Below are 16,080 nucleotides of genomic sequence, written 5' to 3' on the forward strand. Positions count from 1 at the left end.
AATAACACACGCTGAAAATACTCCTTCTGTTGTTCTTTTTCAGTACTGTACACCACCTGATGGTTTTGGCTCCTGTCTCTTTTTGCTTTCTCTCTCATTGTGGAAAAGCATTATAAACATGCCAAAGAGAGATGGGTTCATGCATTTCAGTTTTAACTGTTAAGCATTCTGTGTGCATGCCTGTCTGGTTGTGTGTGTGTGTAAGACATTTGGTGTGTATGTAACCTTCCTGTCGTTGCCGGGTCAAATCTCACCAATTTACAAATTTAAAAAACCCTCACCAATATTGGGTTTTACATCTGAGTGCCTCGAGGCCTTAGTACGTCCTCCACACTATGCACTTGAACATATTAAGGTGATGAGAACTTCTTTTGTTTAACTTTGAGTGTTTGAATCAAGTTTGTTACATATGTGGGAATAGGAATCCACCCCCACCCCACCCCCTTTTGCCTACTGAATGACAAAATGAAAGGCCCACTTTTCCCACTTACTGAACAACCCACTAAACGACCCACTGAACGACCCATTGACCCACCCACTGAACTGAATTTCTTGGTGAAAAATGTTTCTCATGTTACTTTAAGAGCTGTTAAAACTAACTGGTCCGTTCTCCCGAAGTTTACTTTGTTCTTCTAGACCAGGGGTAGGCAACCTTTCTGATGGCGAGTGCCATTTAAAATGTCCTCAGAAGTCAGTGTGCCAAATGATGTTATGGTGTTATAACATCATTTGGCAACATAATAATGGTGTTATTTGTCTCTCAGAAACAGCTCATAACTTTCCTTCAACTCATTCCTGTCACCTAAAAGGTAAACCTTTCTCCATCACCTGTCCAGCTCTGATGATTCAGTAAGGACATCTCCTGGATTCATCTTCATGTTTCCCTCTCACCAGATATACAAACCATCATGAGCAGCAGCTTTTACAGCTGTGGCTCCAGCAAACATCAGCTGATACTAGAAAGTAATATCAAATTCCAAATTCTAACAGCAGCTGATCAAGCTTAAACGTGCTGCTCTTGTTTAGCGCGACATCCGCTGGTTTCTTCTTTCTGGCGCAAAGTGGGCGATAAATAAACACGAGAAAAGCCGTTGAAGTAGCAACAGGAGCGAGAGGGGGGAGAATGAGAGGAGAAGAGGCAGCTGACAGCGTAAAGACAGAATAAATCTAGCTTTGTGTCTTTTTTTCCATTCTAGCTGAAGTCCGGGACAAACTGTGTTCCTTTTCACCTTAATACAAAACGCGTGATATTTTCTCTGAATGAGGGTTGATTCCGTCTTTTTTACAGGCAACTCTACTAACTAACCTTATGAATAAAATACAGTTCACTATGGTATCAGTAACATCAAAGCACCCGCCCAGCTGTATGGAAACTCCATCATGCTAGCTAGGTATTGTAACTGACTGTAAAAAGTCAGCATAACAAAAATAAACTCCACCTAAAATTGGTTTATATCTGACCCAGATAGACTGCAGGTCATAACTTCTTACCATAAGTTCAGTTCACCTGATACTCGGACAGGTGTCCTGCCAAACTAGGTATCCCCGACAGAATTTGTTTCCCCTGCGTCCGGAGCACACGCTGGACTGTCCAAATCACGGACAAACAGTATCCCACATTGTTGATTTTTAGTTTACAAACACTTCTCATAATGACTAACTACTCCTGACATTTTTGAGAAGTTAGCTCTTTATACAACGAAGTTATAGTGGGATACAAATAATATCAGGCTGATCCTGCCACAATTTGTTCCCCCTGTGTAAATCACGGACAAACAGTATCCCACATTGTTGATTTTTAGTTTACAAACACTTCTCATAATGACTAACTACTCCTGACATTTTTGAGATGTTAGCTCTTTATACAACGAAGTTATAGTGGGATACAAATAATATCAGGCTGATCCTGCCACAATTTGTTCCCCCTGTGTAAATCACGGACAAACAGTATCCCACATTGCTGATTTTTCATTCACAAACACTTCTTATTATGACGCATTACTCCTGAAACTTTAGAGGATTTAGCTCTTTTTAGAGTAAAGTTACAGGAGAATAAAAATAGTTATCAGCCAAAATGTTAATGTTTTATTAAAATAATCCCATCTGATACCCCGTGAGATGAGAAAAGATAAGATAACTCTTTATTGTCATTTCACAGTCATACATAGTACAGTAGTACAATGAAATTGGAAAACTGTCCTACGTCGGCTTTTCCAATAAATATATAATTTTATATATAATAAATATATAAATATATATATATATATATATATATATATATATATATATATATATATATATATATATATATATATATATATATAACATAATTTTCTGTTGTAACCCTCAAACTGAATGGTAATGTAACGATACTAATTTTTCACTTTTTCACAAAATGAAAACATCAGTACTTCCTGCGTGCTCCCAGCACAGGGGAAACTACCTACTTTGGCACAACAGATCCAAGTATAAAAACAATGCTGTTCACGGTTGAGGTAGTGTCCAAACTGACGGACAGAGATTCAGTCACAGGTAGATGTTCCCACAGCTCTTTAAATGAATTCTGGCTGAAGGGTAGATTCTGATTAAAAACCAAAATGCCATCCTGCCTCAGTTAAAAAGGTTCCTAAAACTGTACTGCCTGATCAGTCACTGTACACTGTTAGGTTGTGGAAGATAATCCCTCGTCCTCCTCATACTGCAGACTGTTTAGGAAACTTGGCTCAGAGCTGCAGAAGTTCTTGACTGTCGTACATTTGTGGTTAGTCTGATGAAACTCATTTTCAGTGTACTGACTGAAAGTGAACAGCGGGTCCTGACTCCACGTCTGTGGTAAAGGGTTAGGGTGTTGAAAAAAGATCAGGGAACCAGCAATCGCCGGTTCCTTGAGATGCACTCTCCACCGTGGGACAGGATGGTGGTACCCCTGCCCCAGTTCAAAAAAATTGCCCATCTTGGGTTTACGCGCATCTACTGAGCTCTTCGCGACGTTTCGGCGTTCCTTCGCCTTCTTCAGGCCGAGCTCAGTGTGTCTGTGTTGTGTGCCTTGTGCCAGAACTAAACTGAAAATATTAGAGCAATATTTCAATGAAATATCCTGAAACGCGTACCTTCACTCAGAAATCGGGGCTGGGGAAACAATTAAAATAACTAGCAATAATTAGGGGTTAGGTTGGTGTCTAGGTGGGGGTTTTGGTGGGTGCCGGACGCTGTGGCGAAGAGGCCACGCCGATGGCTTCTTTGGTTCTGGAGATATGGCGAATCGGACCAAAAAGGATGGGACAAAACGGTCCCAATCGGAGAAAGGAAGGTGCAGAGGGCCTGGGTATGTGGACAGTGATTGTGGAGAAGTGTTCTGGCAAATTGGAAAGACAATTAAAATTACAAAAAGCCAAACAGACAAAAGCTGTCTTGGAATCAACATTCAAAACATGATCACTACTGTATAAAAAAAAGGTCCATAAATTACAAATGAATATGTTGCTTAACTGTAAACTGTAATCTCAGGTAACAAGGCAATTCAAGTGGCTTTTATTTTAATTTCAACCATGTATAGTGTTACAGTACAGAGTGAAGTGAGACAGCGTTCCTCTGAGACCCTGGTGCTACATACGACATATAATGGACAAACACAGGACTACTAACATCAGTCATAGTAAATGTTCTGTAAGAAAGATTGCCAACTCTAACTACATAAACCTGTAGTGGACATTTCAGTTAAGTAATTATATAATCTACACATTAAGGCCACTATTCAGCATCAACATGGACTGTCAACTTACAACATGAAGCATGTAGAGGTGAGCACTATTGCTGTTTTTCTAGCAATTTATATAGATCCAGCCAAGTGCTGCCTTTTGGTGGTTGCATTGTGCATAAGCAGCATGACCCTATAGAAAACAAGACGAAAGGAAAGCTTTGTACAATGTCATCACTCTGAGATGGACATCAAAAGTTTCCACGAGGACTCTGTGCCTCCCTGGACTACTTCAAGCACAAAAACAAGAAGGGCTGGAGATGTGTCAAACCTCAACATATTAACCAAAGGAAGAGCAGGGAAAGAAGAACTAAGTAAAATCACAGGGGGACCCTGAGAGCTTCAAAAGACCAATCCCTGGCGCTCTGATCAAGATTCCTGTGGATGCAACTCATCAGGGAATGGCAACGAGGAGGAGGAAGAGGAGAGGGGAGGCCTGTGGGAGTAGCATAGTGAGAACAACCACACATCTGCCAACTGAGTCAGCACTGCAGGATTGATCAGAATGACACAGAATGGCCCTGTCACAAGCCTATTTAGATATGCTTGAAAACAGACTTTGGGGGGACATGTGATACCACTGACTACTCCCCAGCTTTTTCCAACTTGGATGTTGTATGTGGAGTTTGTTGCTTTTTTCTCCTCTATCTCTCTCCACGTTTATATACATTATTTTAATCGTGTGTGTTTTGGTCTGCCTCTGTAATGTGAGTGTCAGCCCAGTGATGCTCCAATTCAAAGTGACATTGCTTTGGCAATGACTCCATCTAATGGTTAAATTTCTGAACTGCAGGCTCAGTAAGTAAGTAAGTAAGTAAGTAAACTTTATTTATTAAGCGCTTTTCACAGACAGACATTCACAAAGCGCTGTACACAAATATTAAAATAAACAATAAAATCAATAGACATTATATACAATGTAAAAGATCAAATGTAATTAGTGTAAAAAATATAAAATGTAGATCAACAAAAGGCTTGTTTGAACAGAAGAGTTTTTAACTGTTTTTTAAAAGAATCCACAGAGTCAAGCAAACGTAGTGGTAGTGGTAAACTGTTCCACAGCCTTGGTGCAACAGACTGAAAGGCTCTGTCCCCTTTTGTCTTCAGTCGTGTACGGGGAACAACTAAGAGACTCTGAGTCTGTGAGCGGAGATGACGAGCAGCAGTGTATTTTAAAAGAAGCTTGGATAAGTAATCTGGAGCCGTTTAGTGCTCTGTATGTTTAAACAAGAATTTTAAAGCGAATTCTAAACTCTATTGGGAGCCAATGTAAAGAATATAAGATGGGAGTGATGTGAACACGCTTGGTAGAGCGAGTTAGTAGTCTGGCTGCTGCGTTTTGTATTGTCTGGAGGCGAGAGAGAGATGATTTATCCAAGCTAGTAAACAGGGAATTACAGTAATCTAAGCGTGATGACACAAATGCATGAATGAGTTTCAGTCACAAAAACGCAATATTTTGACCATTACTGAGCTTACACTTGAGAATACTATTTGACCTTTGTGACCTTTTGTACTCCTATTGATATATGTTATATTGTACAAATAGTTCATTAAACACACATTTTCTCAATTTGATGACAAAACAAACAAACTGGGAAATAATTATTGGCTTTATTTGTCACACCGTGACTGTGGCTGTGGTCTGTGGCAAATTTTCATCTTCACCACTGTACGTGGAGTCTAGCAGTTATCTTTGTGAAAAACAAAGGATCTTGCGGTGCCTGCGGGCAAAATTGGTGCTTGAGGGCACTTCTGAACTCCTTTCAGGCTCTTTTACTCGGTCTTGTCTCACTAGGGTGGGCTGTTATGCAGTGAAAGCAGGTGGGAAGATGTGAGGGACACTTCTTCAAAGAATTTGTTTTCAAAAAAATATTTATCACTTTACACAATATTTATCACTAAGCAAATGTCTACGTGACTTTTGACATGAAACTCTTGTATGATAAACAACTTACAGCTTCCTCTTACTGTAAGAACATGCAGATTTAGAAAAAGGGGAACCTCAGCTCTGAATTCTTAGAATAACTCTGTTGTATTTGTACACACACACACACACACACACAGACACACAGAGAGGTATAAATAAAGCACGCACACAGTGATGAGACGCAGGTCTTGCGTCCATGACTGCCCTCGCGAGTTAAAGACAGCTGCAGTGTTTGTGTTTTCTAACTCAGGTGTCTCAGCTGAAGAACTGCGGGGTGATTTTAAGAAATCCCCTGTCAATTGGTTATGAGCAAAAATTGTTTCTATAAAATAAAAATTAAAAAAACAAAAAAAAAACCCAGTTTCAACCGTAACGTGAAGTACACATTTTATTATTTTTTTCCTTTTAGTGAAAGGAAACAGCCGTCGCCGGTATGCTAGTGCGCACGCTCCACCCCCTCCTACGCCTCTTCCCCCCCCCCTTCTTTTTGCTTTGTAAATAAACAGAAATGTGACTTTTGCTTCATAAACAGTTTGACAAACAAGTGGTGCCTGCAGGGTGTATATTCATGGTATAACCGGCATAAACACAGCCTCACTTCGTGTGTGATTGTGCAGGAAATACAACTGTGCGCTCAGCTTCGAAAAAGGACCGCATCTATCCATTTATCCTCATACCTCACCTCTATGTATGTGCTCTCTTTGAGCGCAGGTGCGGCTCTTTGCTGTGACACATCTCTAATGTAGTCTAGACGCTCCGGCGCCAGGGGTCATCGGGTGACACACACACACACAAACAACAAGTAACACAACATGGACCATGAACTCTGCGTGACTCAACTATACCAAGACAGTTCACCTATTACGAGCCTTTAAAGTAAGCTTATTGCTAAATAGTCTTGATATTTAATCAACAGGTAAGGTAACACCTGATTCTGTTCACATGGACGGAGTTTTTTCAGTGCTAAATAGTCTGCACATCCCGGCTCTTATTATTTATTTTGCTGCGTTATTTTGCAAAATTATCTAATCTAAAAATAAACTACATAAATGAGTGCGATGCAATATTTTGCTCTTGGTGTTTTCAGTCCTTTATGTCCATCTTATGTGTCATTTTTTTCTGTTATCAATCAACCAACCGATCATTCGATTAAAGGCCTGTCAACGGGCTTCGTAAAGGTTCTTTTAAGGTCACCAGAAAGCTACATAAAGACTGCACCTGCACCTGCACCAAAGTTCTTTTTTTTTTTCTCTCTATCTCCGAACATTGTTGCATTTTAAAACCATCTTCAGTGAGCTATAAATAGGTCACAAGTGAAACACTAAAGTGGCTAACCTTTCTGTGGAATTAAATAGATTTCTAAAAATGTGCCCATAGTGTCAGTACAGGATTGTGAACATCGCAACGCAAAGTTTTTGATTTCTCTCAAAACATATATTTCTTTTCATGTTGAACAGATAATATCTTTAATTTGAGTCAAAGTGATTTGCACTTGAACACGCCCACCAGAAATAGACCGGGACCCATTTTTATTCTGCATGGCTGCTGGAAACATCATGTCACATCTTTGATTAATTTCATCTGAAAATAAACGTAAGTAAAGCCAAGTGTGTTACAAAAGCTTTTATAATTTGTATTGTCAAAATCGCAGAAAATAACCCCATTTAAGCTGGGTCGACAGCCACCCCTAATTTTTGCATGATTGTAGCTGCTAGCTATAAGCTAGCTAGCTATCCTGCGCAACGTTAGAACTGGTTACCAGAAACCGACCATCACAGTCGGGAATACAAGTTAGTATACTGGTAAAAAACGGCTTTTTGCCTAACTAGCTAGCGTTACCACGATGCATCGGTGGTGGATAAAGCTAGCTAGCATAAGTTCATAGTTCATAACATTCATAGTATAACTCCGTGCTCCGCTTCGTTTGAATTTTTCTGGTGAGCTCGCGGTTTCTAGACACAAGCTTGTGTTTGTGCGCGCACGTTTGTCTCTCTTCATATAAATATCTGTGTGTTATGTGTGTGTACACCGAGCGCAAAAGATAATTATTAATGTGCATGATTTAGAGACAGAAATAACAAGCCAGCATATAAGATCAATGACATAAGACTAATTCCTTCAATTGACTTTCAGGCGCAGCTCGGAAAAATGTGCATTTTCTGAAGAAATTTTAATTTTAACAGCAAAAAATTGACCCTATGCCAAACTTAGTCGCTAATGGCTGGTCTGTAGACTGTTTGGTATGTCATGTTACGTATTTCTTGGTTTTTCTATGTAATGTGTTTTATAGAGAAGTAACATTATTCTTTTTTTCTGTATGCTTTCAGAACCACAGATCGCTCCATCCATTCCATGGCTGAAGCATACATTTTCATTTAATCTGAACAGGTATCATTTTGCATTTACACTGCACATCCTTTTTAAACATTTCATAATAATCTAGACTCTCCCTCATTATCCTCTCATTCACCTTGCTGATGTGTTGAGGACTTGATAAAAGAATACATGGTATGTCCATATCTGTTCTGTCTCTACATGAGATGCAGTCTCTTGATGTAAATTTGACAACTCTGCTATTAAATGCAGTGATTAATGTAGGACAGCAACGATTAATCAACTCATCAAGTTAATATCTTAGGGTTCTGTATTGTTTTCTTTTTTTTTCTTGGGCTTTGTGATTTAATTTAATGATTATGCAATTCACAATCTGATTAGTCAAATAATTGTTCTAATAGTCTGTGACCAAACAACTATCAAAATAGTAGTTTATTATGGTCAAAGATTTATCAGGTGTGCCAGACTTCAATTCTTCACTTGTACATTTTGTTCCATATTTTACCTCAAGATATCCCAGAAAGATGAAGCTGAGGAAGAGCTGCAGAGTACCACCATGGCACTCTTCGTCTTCAGGGACAACTCAAGCCTCCTACATCAGCCTCGAGACATCGGGATAATCATTGATGGTGTGGAAGTCCTGAATGAGTTGCCTTCTGTGGCAGCTGGAGTGGCAATGGTCTTTGGACTCTGTTATGCTCTTAATATGGAATATCCACGAGGATTCAGGTTCACCTTTGAGGCTCTTCAAAAGATTATGATGGAGCTTGACTTTAACAAGATGACCTCTAAGATTCGCAAACTTAATTGTGAACTTAACACTGCACAGTAGTGTGTTTGCATGCATGTGTGCATGTGTATGTGCACATGCATGTGCATGTGCATGTGTGCTTGGTTATTTTGCTTGGTTGGCCTGCAGTGGTATTCTACATTCAAAATTTATAAGAACACCCATTTGAAAGGGAGATTTAAGTTGATTTCATTGATACATGTGTAGATTTTTTTTTTTTTTTTACATTGTACAGGCACAGTGCACATATAAACATTTTTGAGTACTTGCAAATTGGTTTAAAAAGAGTTTTTATAATGGTTTTATGCCAGTTTTAGACAGGTTGCAGGTTTTATACTGGTTTTCAAAAGATTGCAGGTTTTATAAAACAAACATTTCTCTAATCATTTCTGCCGTAGCACTAAATCTGTATATTACTAATCCTCTCTATTGATTATAGTTAAAATGGTTTGGAACAATAAATAATTTTGAAATAATTGGTTGGCCAACTGTCTTGTTTTTTATAGGAAATGCAGAGCATTTTTGAACTGAAATGAAATGTAAAAAATATAGTTTGAATATATGTAAATCAATTACCTGGCTTCAACACAAACATATTAGTTCATGTTAATTTGGTTCGATGTGAATACATTAGGTTGGTTAAATTTCAATATATTAGCTTGGTTCAATAATTAAAATATGGTTCTATGTAAAAAAATCAATTTGGATCAATGCAAAATTTAAAGTTTCAGTCAAGTCTAGTAATATTGTTTATATCAACATAAAAGTATCAGGTCATATCAAGTGACTCAATTTGGATTCTATAAAGCCAAATATTTTGGATGTGACAACTGGACATCATTTTTTTTAATTTGAATAGGGTTATTTTTTTTTACAGTGTAGTTTATTTCTCACAGTTTTTTAAAAATTCTCTTGCTTTATGGTTCTTAGCGCTGTTACCAGTCTTTGCATTTATCATCATTTTTTCTCTTTTTTCTTTCATGTTACACAAACATTGATTACATATTGCATATGAATCAAGGTTGCGCAGAGGTGGTTGCATTTCCCAGACAATCATGCAAAATATATACATTTCTTTTTTAAAAAATGACATGGTGCGACAGGACTGTAGCACAGTAATACAGCAACATCAGAGGCAAATTCCATTCAAGTTTTGCAAGCCTAGCTTTGAACTTTATTTAAATAAACGGCAGTGACTCGTTATGACAAGGATCATTCTTAATCTCACTCAAACCATGCTGAACGGCTCTAACCCAATTAGGAACATAGGGTTGTTGTTTTGTTTTTTTTTGTTTTTTTTTTAAAAAGAAAAGAAAAACATAACTGAACACAACAGTATGTCAGTGCAGTGACTAATCAGGCAGTACAGTTTCAGGAACCGTTTTAACTGAGGCAGGATGGCATTTTGGTTTTTAAATGGGCATTTAAAACCTGAAATAATCCTAAAGGCTTAGACAAAAAGGTGACATTTGTTTTCGAAATTGAGGTGATGGGCATCTTAGTCGCTGTCACTCCTCTCTCCTCTCTGGAGCAGCCTCTTTCCACTGGAGGGCACGGGAACCTCATGCTTCACTGAGACCTTTGACTTGCTTTTGCTGTCCTTGTCAAGCAGCTCCAAACCGTCATTGATCTTCTTCAACATCTCGTAACGCTCACGCCCACGAACAGGGAGGAGAAAAACCTCCTTGTCGTCCCCCTCAGCACTGGAGGTACATTTGGACTTCTTTGTGGATGTGGTGTCAGGAGGTGGTGCGCTCTTTCGTTTTTTCGCCTCTTTGGTGCCGCTCTCCTTCTTCTGTTTATTGTCCTCCTGTAGCTGTAACAAAGAGGGACGAAATAACAAAAAAGAGAAACATATTTGTCAAGTAATTTTACCCCCCCCCCCCCAAAAGTGGCATTTAACATGATGATATTCTACTGCCTTCTGGGGGAGGGAAGGAACAGCGGTTTTTCTTTTGAGTTTATATTCAAGTTTTCTCCTTCTTGCCCCCTCTGGTGTACAATTTCTTCCTTTTTCCTGTTTAAAAAGAGTTCACATATTTTGTCATTTGACTGTAAGCAGTGCAAGGAGGAGATGCTCGCTTTTTGCATGACAGTCTGCCACTTCAGTCTTCCCTTTCTTTATAAGGCTGGAAAATACTTCAGACCCCTCCTCAGGCAGTAAGGGGCCTGAGGTGGGGTCTGAACTGTGGGTACCGGTATGAGGAGAGAAGGGGGACAGGACTGGATAGTGGCTTAAAGTTAGGATTTGGTTTGATTAGGTGAGCCGGTTTTTGGTTGTGTCTGCTTATGATTTGAAACAGGTCTGAAATGAGAGAAAGAGGAGTTTGTTCCTGGGGAATTATAAGACAGTGGTGTCCCGTTTTCCTTCTCATTAATCATATGAGAAGAATGAAGGCGTTTTAAAGATTTTTGAGTTGAGGTTTGTCCTTCTGCAGCTATCAGTTTTCTAAAGAACTCGTCCTCCTCATACTGCAGAGTGTTTAGGAAACTTGGCTCAGAGCTGCAGAAGTTCTTGACTGTCGTACATTTGTGGTTAGTCTGATGAAACTCATTTTCAGTGTACTGACTGAAAGTGAACAGCGGGTCCTGACTCCACGTCTGTGGTAAAGGGTTAGGGTGTTGAAAAAAGATCAGGGAACCAGCAATCGCCGGTTCCTTGAGATGCACTCTCCACCGTGGGACAGGATGGTGGTACCCCTGCCCCAGTTCAAAAAATTGCCCATCTTGGGTTTACGCGCATCTACTGAGCTCTTCGCGACGTTTCGGCGTTCCTTCGCCTTCTTCAGGCCGAGCTCAGTGTGTCTGTGTTGTGTGCCTTGTGCCAGAACTAAACTGAAAATATTAGAGCAATATTTCAATGAAATATCCTGAAACGCGTACCTTCACTCAGAAATCGGGGCTGGGGAAACAAAAGCAGAGTCTGAAAGTTTGAGGACAAACAGTCAAATCTTTTTCTCTCTCTCTCTTTTTTTTTTTAAACATGTCATAAAGACGAGACCCACAAACTCAGTATGTCTACTCATTAGCTACCTTGCATTATAAATATATAAAGTTTTAAAAAGTGCTTATTAAAAGAAACTATAGTGATGTGATAACTTCCAGCAGTGTCATTCTCATTTTTGTTCTTGACCAGCATTAATACGAAATGTCAGGGAGAGCAAAACGGTCGTCCTTCACAGTCCTCCTCCAACACTGACAAGGATTGTCCACAAAAAAACCCCCCAAAGAACTGGTCTCCCATTAACATTCATTCAACGTGTACACAAAGATAGACGTTTTTGGAAAAGCATAGTTAATACAAAAGGAGACTTCTCAAACTAAAGAGGAGAGTATTGGCGACTGGTAACACACTGCTGCTGCGACCAACTGGAACACAAGACGACAGGTAAAAATTAAAATAACTAGCAATAATTAGGGGTTAGGTTGGTGTCTAGGTGGGGGTTTTGGTGGGTGCCGGACGCTGTGGCGAAGAGGCCACGCCGATGGCTTCTTCGGTTCTGGAGATATGGCGAATCGGACCAAAAAGGATGGGACAAAACGGTCCCAATCGGAGAAAGGAAGGTGCAGAGGGCCTGGGTCCACCACCACTGTACTCAGCAGGCCCTGCCGGGTCGTTAGACACGCAGCATGGCAGCGATTGGTGACATAACATGTAGCAGTTTCCCTTCACAGAAGCGTCTGCAGCAGGTGGGTGGAGGAGGAGGCAGCAGAACCAGGCCTTTGGAGCACTGTGTCATCTCCTGGTCCTGATGCTTTGAATCTCCCTCTCTGTCTGTCTGTCTGTCACACACACACACACACACACACACACACACACACACACACACAGAAGCTGGTCAAGTGCTGTGCAACTGGGATTGCACCTGTCGTCCACAGGAGGGCGCCTAGCTGGGAAGTCCTGTACATTCCATATTAAAGTTGTTGCAAGTGCATTTTTTGTGTAAAAGAGACACACACACACACACACACACACACACACACACACAGTAAGGTCTGAAGTGCAAAATTTGAATTACATTCCTTTGTATCTCTCCCTCTCTCTCACTCTGTCTCTCTCTCTCTCTGTCAACACACACACACACACACACACACACACACACACACACACACACACACACACACACACACAAGCTGGTCAGCTGCTTTGCAACTCAATGCGGTACAAATCGACTTGTGTGCCTCTTTTTCTCTTTGGGTTTTCTGTGTGTTTTTTTAAATTTTTAAATCCACAGCAAGTGTCTCTCTCTCTCTCTCTCTGTCTGTCTCTCTGTCACACACACACACACACACACACACACACACACACACACACACTGTAAGGTCTGAAGTGCAAAATTTGAATTACATTCCTTTGTATCTCTCCCTCTCTCTCTCTCTCTCTCTGTCTCTCTCTGTCTCTCTCTCTCTCTGTCAACACACACACACACACACACACACACACACACACACACACACACACACACACACACAGACAGACAGACAGACAGACAGACAGACAGACAGACAGAAGCTGGTCACAACTGCTGTGCAACTGGGATTGAACCAGGGGGGCTCCCTCTGCTGGCTCAATGCGGTACAAAGTGTCAGAAGGTGTTAGATATCTGCTTTTGACAATCAATTGCACCTGTCGTCCACAGGAGGGCGCCTAGCTGGCAAGTCCTGTACATTCCATATTAAAGTTGTTGCAAGTGCACTGATGTCAATGGAAAATTGTATTTAGTAGTCAGTATAATCTTTTAGTGATATAAGTTTGCTTATGGTAGGATGCTGTTTGTAGTTATTTGTATTAGGAAATGTTTAACCATGTATACTTAGAAGCATATAATTAATTGTGTAGTGACAGGATGTGTGCACCCCAGGAATGCACCCCCACGTCCTGGGAGCATGAGAGCTCGTACCTTGTCTTATTGCTTTACGGTAGGATTAACGTAGCTATGTCTGTTTTAGTTTAAGTGCTTCTTTACATATAGATGAACTGTTGGACTCTCCAGACCAGCAGGTTAAGGGAAGTTGTTTATGGGGCCACACTCTGACGCCACACACACACACACACACACACACACACACACACACACACACACACACACACGCTCAATGGAGTATAAAATAAAGACCGGGGCAGTTCTCTCACTGGAGTCTCTTAGAGTGGAGGCTGCCCTTGCTAGCAAGAAGTTCTGTGTGTTTCTCTTCTCTGAGTCTTTACTGAAGAAGTGTTTTATAACATTTTCCTTAACAACTGACATGTGTTTTTTGTGTAAAAGAGAGAGAGACACACACACACACACTCACACTCAGCGGCTCAGAGATGAGGGAAAAACAACAGAAATCAGGATAGATTTTAATGTCAGGAGATGCCCTGTGATGCTGGGGCCATTGTGTAAGATTGGAATGCGTACCAGTGGCTGGTGGGTGGTCCTTGAAGGTCCCGGGAGGAGGCGGCGAGGAGGCAGCGGGTGGCTGGGCTTGAGCTGTGGATCAGGGACGTCATTAATTCTGCCTGGTGCTGCGTGTGCCCTGTGCAGCTTGGATGTCTGCCGCTGACGCTCTGTGGTTCCTGTTCCTGTCATAAAAGGCCCTGTACAAGGGGAGAAGAAATGCATCATTGGTTACCACAAATAAAACAGTGTCTTTCTGCCTGTGTCATTCTGTTTGGTTTCTTTGAGCGTTTGTTTCTTAAATACACAGCAAGTGTCACTCTCTCTCTCTCTCTCTCTCTGTCACACACACACACACACACACACACACACCAAAGCGCACACACACACACACACACACACACACACACACACCAAAGCGCGCGCACACACACACACACACACACACACACACACACACACACACACACACACACACACACAGACACTGTGAGGTCTGCAGTTCAAAATTTGAATCTCAGAGCTTGGTGTTTTTGTCTCCCTCCAGTGGACAAATGCAGGTATGATTAGGGTTGGTTAGGGATGAGGAAAGAGAAAGGGGACCCAGCAGCCGCTGGACCCCCTTGGAGGCACGCTCACGACGAATGAAGTGGGCAGACGTCCCCCGTTCAAAAAATTGCCCATATAGGGTGATAATTGGCCAATGCGCATCGTTGGGCCTTCGCGACGTTTCGGCGTATTTGTGCCTTTTTCAAGCTGGCCCAACGTGTCTTCTGTTTCTGTTTCTTGCCTGTCTCGGCTTTTATATACTCTCTGTCTCCACCCACTTTGGGCTTTCTGTTTTCTTTCTTTTCTTTATATTTCTGTTTCTCTGTTTGTTCTTTAACTTTCTTCTATTTCTCAACTTGTACGTTTTCTTTTCTTATTTCTCAACTTGTACGTGTTCTTTTTCTTATTCTTTCTTTCTTTTCTTTATATTTCTGTTTCTCTGTTTGTTCTTTAACTTTCTTATATTTCTCAACTTGTACGTTTTCTTTTCTTATTTCTCAACTTGTACGTTTTCTTTTTCTTATTCTTTCTTTAACTTTTTCATTCTGTTTATATTTTTAATTTTTAAATGGCACCCCCTGCTTTATTGACATCCCGTCCTGTATTTTTCCTCTCTGGCACCCCCTTCTCATTTGTCCTTTCCAGTTCTACGGCTTTTACGTGTTTCTTCCATTTCTCAACTTGTACGTTTTTCTTTTTCTTATTTCACAACTTGTACGTTTTCTGTTTCTTATGACTGGATAAGGGGTGAATGATAGGACGGGGCACTAGTTTTGGTTTCACAAAGCCATTGGTCACCCCCAGATTGTGAGCAGCAACAGTCTCCCCGTTGACCACTCGAAACAAAGTGAATTCGGAAGACAGAGTGTGCATGACCATCGGGAGGTCTCGCTCTCGAACCAGGATGAAGTCCGTCTGATACGTCGACAGCATGAAAACAGAAATGTTGTGGTCGGCCAGTGGTGCGATGACTGATTTAGCGATTTTGGTGACTCCTATGGGTTGTGAAGTGGATGTGTTGCTACCTCCTGACACCACGTTAAGGGCCACCCACGTGGCGTCGGCAACGCTGATGTGCTCCGACTGGGGCAGCTCTTTAAATCCTTCCTCGTCGACGATGATGGTATAGTCCTCTGGAGTCTCTGTCAAACTGAAAAACTTGCATCTTGTTTTGGAGGCCAGGAAGGCGAGTTTTATTAATCCGTGAGTGCAAATCTGGATCCCTTCTTTCTCTATACTCGCCACTTTCAAGCTGTGCTCTAAAATATGAAGCTCCATCTTTTACGTCTTCTCATTTGAGGAAGGACTAAAATGGGTTAGGGTGGGGAAGATAATCCCTTCT

At 40.9% G+C, this 16,080-nt stretch overlaps 2 long non-coding RNA genes and 1 pseudogene across 2 annotated transcripts in view; 1 reads left to right on the top strand and 2 right to left on the bottom strand.

Moving 5' to 3' along the window:
* LOC146668979 (uncharacterized) overlaps positions 1-16,080 on the bottom strand; it is a 72,687-nt gene that overhangs the window by 19,629 nt on the left and 36,978 nt on the right. Inside the window, exon 10 of the long non-coding RNA XR_014911926.1 lies at positions 14,211-14,389. This is a non-coding gene — a long non-coding RNA (uncharacterized LOC146668979). The remainder of the gene's footprint in view (positions 1-14,210; positions 14,390-16,080) is intronic.
* LOC146668981 (uncharacterized) lies at positions 6,965-8,893 on the top strand. Its single transcript, XR_014912020.1, has 3 exons — positions 6,965-7,280; positions 8,015-8,075; positions 8,533-8,893. It is a non-coding gene; the product is annotated as an uncharacterized LOC146668981 (long non-coding RNA).
* LOC146668982 (cytosolic arginine sensor for mTORC1 subunit 2 pseudogene) lies at positions 15,429-16,053 on the bottom strand (annotated as a pseudogene).

This window comes from Rhamphochromis longiceps, linkage group LG6 (assembly GCF_057381845.1).
Source record: "Rhamphochromis longiceps isolate RC_006_pf linkage group LG6, R_longiceps_female_GT1.1, whole genome shotgun sequence".
Classification (NCBI taxonomy): Eukaryota; Metazoa; Chordata; class Actinopteri; order Cichliformes; family Cichlidae; genus Rhamphochromis; species Rhamphochromis longiceps.